This window comes from Bos taurus, chromosome 8 (genome assembly GCF_002263795.3).
Source record: "Bos taurus isolate L1 Dominette 01449 registration number 42190680 breed Hereford chromosome 8, ARS-UCD2.0, whole genome shotgun sequence".
NCBI classification, from domain to species: Eukaryota; Metazoa; Chordata; class Mammalia; order Artiodactyla; family Bovidae; genus Bos; species Bos taurus.
This window is the reverse complement of record NC_037335.1, coordinates 65801548-65807645: the sequence shown is the minus strand read 5'-3', so window position 1 is coordinate 65807645 and position 6098 is coordinate 65801548. Positions and strand designations below refer to the sequence as shown.

The 6098-nt window shown below is 38.2% G+C and overlaps 1 pseudogene; it reads left to right on the top strand.

Annotated features, from left to right (window-relative positions):
• The first annotated feature begins 2596 nt into the window (after nt 1-2596).
• LOC100139070 (nicotinamide/nicotinic acid mononucleotide adenylyltransferase 1-like) lies at nt 2597-5793 on the top strand (annotated as a pseudogene).
• Nucleotides 5794-6098: the final 305 nt, after the last annotated feature.

Sequence of the window (6098 nt, the reverse complement as noted above, 5' to 3'; positions counted from 1 at the left end):
CAACAGGTGAGTGGATTAACAAAGTATGGTACCTCCGTACAGTGGAATACTATTCTTTAACAAAAGGAACAAACCGTTGATTCATGTGACAACATAGATAAAATAAATGGATAAAGTTTAATGCATTTTACTACTAAGATTGCTGGGAGGTGATGGAATTCCAGTTGAACTATTTCAAATCCTGAAAGACTTATGCAGTTAAAATGCTGCACTCAGTTTGTCAGCAATTTGGAAAGCTCAGCAGTGGCCACAGGACTGGAAAAGGTCAGTTTTCATTCCAATCCTAAAGAAGGGCAACGTCAAAGAATGTTCCAATTACCAAACAGTTGCACTAATTTCACGTGCTGGTAAGGTTATGCTCAAAATCCTTCAAGTTAGGTGTTAGCAGTATATGAACTGAGAACTTCCAAACATACAAGGTGAGTTTAGAAAAGGCAGAGGAACCAGGGTCAAATTGCCAACATTCATTGGATCATAGAGAAAGCAAGGGAATTTCAGAAAAACACCTACTTCTGCTTCATGGATTATGCCAAAGCCTTTGACTGTGTGGATCACAATAAACTGTGGAAAATTCTTTTAGAGATGGCACTACCAGACCACCTTACCTGTCTCCTCAGAAACCTATATGTGGGTCAAGAAGCAACAGTTAGAACCGGACTTGGAACAACAGACTGGTTCCAAATTGGGAAAGGAATACATCAAGGCTGTATATTGTCACCCTGTTTATTTAACATATATGCAGAGAATATCATGCAAAATGTCAGACTGGATGAATCACAAGCTGCTGGAATCAAGATAGCTTGGAGAAATATCAGCAATCTCAGATATGCAGAAGATACCACTCTAATGGCAGAAAGTGAAGAGGAACTAAAGACCCTCTTGATGAAGGTGAAAGAGGAGAATGAAAAAGCTGGCCTAAAACCAACATTCAAAAAACTAAGATCATAGCATCCAGTCCCCTTACTTCATGGCAAACAGACAGTGAAAAATTGGAAACAGTGACAGACTTTATTTTGGAGCTCCAAAATCACTCTGGATGGTGACTCCAGTCATGAAATCAAAAGATGCTAGTTCCTTGGAAAAAGCTATGACAAACATAGACAACGTATCAAAAAGCAGAGACATCACTTTTCTTATAAAGTTCCATATAGTCAAAGCTATGGTTTTCCCCTGTAGTCATGTATGGATGTGAGAGCTGGGCCATGAATAAGGTTGAAGAATTGATGTTTTTAAACTGTGGTGCTGGAGAAGACTCTTGAGAGTCCCTTGGACAGCAAGGAGATCATACCAGTCAATCCTAAAGGAAATCAACCTTGAATATTCATTGGAAGGCATGATGCTGAAGCTGAAGCTCCAGTATTTAGGCCACCTGATGTGAAGAGCTGACTCTTTGAAAAAGACCCTGATGCTGGGAAAGACTGAGGACAAGAGAAGAAGGGGTAACAGAGGATGAGATGGTTGTATGGCATCCCTGACTCAATGGACATGAGTTTGAGCAAACTTTGGAAGCCTGTGCTTCAGTCCATGGGGTTGCAAATAGTCAGACATGACTTAGTGACTGAACAACAAATACAGTTTGTGGTAATTATGCCTCCTTACTACCTACTGTGAATCCTGCAGGTAACCATGAAAACCAGGCTGAGAAACAATGGACATAATGTTGAAAAATATTATAGACAATGAACAGCAAGGCTGGACATCTAGACTAAGACTTTTAGGAAGGTATTTGTAGATAATAGAGAGTGTTGCACATATTTGACCAGAAAAATATGCCTACCAAGCCATAGATTATACAAAAAAATTGTTTTTTTTTTTTTCAGCTATTCTTAGGATAGACTGAAGAAGCTAAAAGTAGTATGATGAATTAATAAGTTATTATAAGTGTTTGAATTAAGAATATGAGCAGACAGTAGGAGGGCAAAAGAAGAAATTTATTTTTACAAGAAGGATTTATAGGGAAATAGATTAACATGCTGCTGCTGCTGCTGCTGCTAAGTCGCTTCAGTTGTGTTTGACTCTGTGCAACCCCATAGACAGCAGCCCAACAGGCTCCTCTGTCCCTGGGATTCTCCAGGCAAGAACACTGGAGTGGGTTGCCATTTCCTTCTCCAACGTATGAAAGTGAAAAGTGAAAATGAAGTCGCTCAGTCGTGTCCGACTCTTAGTGACACCATGGACTGAAGCCTACCAGGCTCCTCCGTCCATGGGATTCTCCAGGCAAGAGTACTGGAGTGGGGTGCCATTGCCTTCTCCATAGATTAACATGGGAGTATTCAAAGTCTGAAATAACTGAAAGGCATCTGAAGAATGATCCTATATTTTAGAGATTGAGAAAATAGGAAAAAGAAGCCTGCAGGGGCAGTTACTTTCAGAAATGACAATGATTTTTACTCCAAAAACATTTGCAGTGTTTACTGCCAGCAGAAAGAGAGAACCCAATAGGAGCTAGACAGAAAGTGCATACCTGGGGCACACAATCTTTGGTGTGGTGGAGGTGACCCAAGTTCCATTTTCCTTCTCTTTCACTGAGGGATAAGGTTCATCTGGTCTTTCCCTCTGGAAAGTCACAAAGACGTTTGTGACAAGATTGGGAGGGATGGGTAACATCCTGGACACGGTGGTGGAGAGCAGGTCTTCCTCCCTGCATACTCCTCTGACTTCATCAGAGCAGCACCTGCCTAGTTTTCCCATCCCTCTCAGAGTCTTCCCATCACAGGTGAGCTGCAACATTTTGTCCTCAAGTGCTTTTCTCTGCACTGAGTACCCCAGCTGCCAGAAAGGGAAACAGGCAACACCACAGATGCAGGAATCAGTAACACTCAAAATTCTGAAAACTAATGGGTCACTTTGCTGTCTATCCAGTCTTTATGACCATTGTCTTAGAATCAAGGATTCAAGACAAGATGTGGACAATGACTAGAGTCACTCTGGCTTGCACCCCTAGCACTCAGGGACAGCACAAAGCTGTGAGATATGCTCACAACAACTTTGAAATGAAGTTGTTTCAAGCTCATTGAAAGCACCTTTCTACCTATGGGAGTGCCCAGGATCCCGAGTGTCCAGGATACTATGAACCCAAGATCCCTTCCCATGCATGGTATTGTACAATCTCCTGTTTTGTTTTGTTTTTTTTTAACTATTGGTTTTAAGTAAAGTATGTCTTTTTGCCCTATTGTTTTTACTGAAAGACTATTTTTTAGTTGTTTGTCAGTCTCCAAAACACCTTCCATACCATACTGCTATGAAAAATTCCCTGAGATATTTATACTACTTGCAAGGTGTTAAGCTTTATAAAAATTTTTTTAATTGGAAATACATTTTTATTTAGACAAATTTCACTTAGATTTGCAGAAGAGTTTCCAGGAGCACAAAGAACTTCTTTATATCCTTCATTCAGATTCCCCCAGTGTTACCTTACATTACCATTGGACATTTATCAATACTAAGAAATTAACATGGATACATTACCATCAACTAAAGTTTATTTGAATGTAACCCATTTTCCCCCTGATTTCTCAAGACCACACACTGCATTTAGTCATCACATTCCTAATTTCTTTTCATCAGACAGTTTATCAATCTGTCTTATTTTTCCTGATGCTTTTGAAGAATACTGGTCAGGTATCTTGTAAAATGTCCTTCAGTTTAGGTTTGTTTATTGTTGTCCCTTGATTAGATGGAGTTTGGAAAAATTGGAGGGAGAATTTATTTTTATGAAAATACAGTAAGGGTGATTTGCCTGTCTCATCACATTTTATCAGAAGATGTATGATGTCAAAATGATTTGTTACTGGTAACCTTAATTTGGTCACTAGGTTAATTGGTGTCTGCCCATATTTTCTGCTATAAAGTTATTATTTTTTCCTTTCTATTCTCTATTTATTAAAAGACAGTCACAGTCCAGCCCACACTTAACAGAGGTGAATTAACCTTCACCTCCTGGAGAGAGAAATAACAAAGAACTTGCAAACATATCTCACAATCACCATAGTAATTAATAAATATTTGGCATTCATCCATGGATATGGCCTGCAACAATGTAACTGTGATGTTCTAATGGTAATTTTCTGTTTTCCTCATTCTGCCCACATTTATTACCTGGAATTCTTCTGTAGGGAAGCTTTTTTCCCTTTTTCCCTCTTTATTTATTTAGTTATTGGAGACAGAATTGAATTCTAAATAGATTAAAGAGCAAAAGTAAAAAAAAAAATACAAAGCTAACCTAAGGATAGGGAAAACGATATAAATACACCAAAAACATTAAAGACAATTAACATTTTCAATCAACAGTTGATACTTATAGAATTTTTTTTTAATTTTTTTAAATTTTATTTTATTTTTAAACTTTGCAATATTGTATTGGTTTTGCCAAATATTGAAATGAATCCACCATACGTATTTATGTGTTCCCCATCCTGAACCCTCCTCCCCCCACAGAATGTTTTAAAACACTTTAACAGGCAGGGAACAACATATATGAAGCATACTGTAAGTTTTCGAGACATATGTAAAAGACAATAAATCAAAGTCTAGCATATCCAAAAATTCTTACAAATGAACTACCAAGATGATGACAACAACAAGATGCTAACCACAAATAACAACACAAAAGCAACAAAGTTAAGGAGTTCCTATTTTTAAAAATCAACAAAGGATATGAATGGGCAATAACAAGAAAACTACTTTAAAATTCCACTTGATAAACTAAGATATGTAAGTTAAAGCAATAAGATACAAGGATTCTTGCCAGTCAACCTTGAGGACGTGAGTTACAATTTGGACGTGGATCCTCTGTTCTAGCTCAACTTGGAGAAGACTATTGACACACAAGTTGGAATGATTCTGATAGCCAACCTTGAAAAACACTTCAGAATGACAGAATTTCCTTTGTAAGAATGACAAAGGATGTGTCAGGGTTTTGCACTTAGACCAACAACTTAGCATTGTTAGCCTAGAAAATTCCGAGAAGACAACTGTGGTCTCCTTGCTTGTGGTTTTTTATTTCAGTCATCAACATGCACCTCAGGTTGTTTGAACTGGTCAAGAACTACATGAATGCAATAGGAAAATATACAGTAAGACAAGGCACAATTTATTCTGTCAGTAAGGTATATAAGAAGCATCAAACTCTTCTTTGTCCATTGCTGAGTTATCATTGCATATCTTGCCACCAAGAATTCAAAGTAGGTGGATGTGGGTGCATGGTAAAAGCTTCAGAAGGAGTGGCTAGAGACTGCTAAGGTGCTCAGACACCACTGAGAGAAATTGGAGGCTGGTAGCTGTGATCACCAGAAGGACTCACCTATACCAGAAAGACCTGAATGGAGGAGGAAGTTGGCTGAACAAAGTCAAGATTTTAGTCAAAAGAAATCCGTGGGGTCAGAAGCAAAATGTGTGCCAAAGGTAATATTGCTGTGTGGGGCAGATTTATTGGGGTCTTTTGGTGATCCCAACCTGTGGAAGAATGAGGATTTCACCCAAATTGTAAGAAAGTATGAGCTCATAAGTATTACCCAGGCTGAAACTGTTGTTCAGAAACTCATCTGTGAAACAGATGTTCTGTGAAAACATCAGAACAACATTCTTCTGGTGAATGAATGGATCACCAATGACATCTTATTCACAAAGACCCAGCAAGCCCTCAAAAGGAGTTAGAGCATTCACTATTTGGTACTAGATCTTGTCCAAGAGTATACTGAAAAGCATAATTTTTATGACTCCAGGAGCGAAGAGAGGCATTTTGGGGTGATACTGGCTCCTTTGCAAAAAAGCAGTACAGATTCTAAGTCATAAGAAATTCTACAGCATGATATTTTGGACTTCCTTTTGGGAATTTGAGACAATCAAAGTGTTAGTAACTGGGGAAAAGAATTGTGATCCTGTCTCTTAAACTAAAACTTAAAAGTTTGATAAAAATCAGTAGTAAATTAAAATCAGTTCTGTCTCTCTATCAGAAGTTGCTAAGGTGAATGTCTTCAATATGGTCTCTCTTTTTCAGGATGTACAAATTCTTTTATCTCTATTTTTGTCTTTCCAGCTGTGCTGGGATATAACTGACATATAGCACTGTCCAACCTAATAGCATATTGAAAAGCAGG